General features: G+C 44.6%; 1 non-coding gene across 1 annotated transcript; it reads left to right on the top strand.

Moving 5' to 3' along the window:
- Positions 1–219: 219 nt before the first annotated feature.
- Positions 220–292, top strand: trnaf-gaa (transfer RNA phenylalanine (anticodon GAA)). Its single transcript has one exon. It is a non-coding gene; the product is annotated as a tRNA-Phe (tRNA).
- The last annotated feature ends 266 nt before the right edge of the window (positions 293–558 follow it).

Raw genomic sequence — 558 nt, forward strand, 5'->3', positions numbered from 1 at the left:
TTATTACTACAGGCCTTTGTGCATCAAAAATAGTTGGCCTGGAACTCATAAGATCTTCTCCAACCCCTATTAGGGATGTCTGGGAGGGGATTTCACAGGCTCTGTCTCTTCCTTGCACTCCAGTGGAAGAGGACTACTTTTTGATGCCTAGAATGGGTTGGATGCTTAGAAACGTTATTGTGTTTTCGAACTTGTAGCCTCCATATTTGCCACATTTATGCCGAAATAGCTCAGTTGGGAGAGCGTTAGACTGAAGATCTAAAGGTCCCTGGTTCGATCCCGGGTTTCGGCAGTCTGTCTGTATTTTGTGACACATTGCCCTAATTGTTAGTCCTGTTGACTCGTATAACTCTGGGGCCTTTGTCTGTTGAGACTCCTACATGTATTCACGTACATGTCTGGGAGGGCATTTCACAGGCTCTGTCTCTTCCTTGCACTCCAGTGGAAGAGGACTACTTTTTGATGCCTAAATTGGGTTGGATGCTTAGAAACGTTATTGTGTTTTCGAAGTTGTAGCCTCCATATTTGCCAATATATGCCGAAATAGCTCAGTTGGGA

This window comes from Seriola lalandi, unplaced genomic scaffold (assembly GCF_002814215.2).
Source record: "Seriola lalandi dorsalis isolate HSWRI2012SDOR001 ecotype SW California unplaced genomic scaffold, Sedor1 jcf7180001968971, whole genome shotgun sequence".
Lineage (NCBI taxonomy): Eukaryota > Metazoa > Chordata > Actinopteri > Carangiformes > Carangidae > Seriola > Seriola lalandi.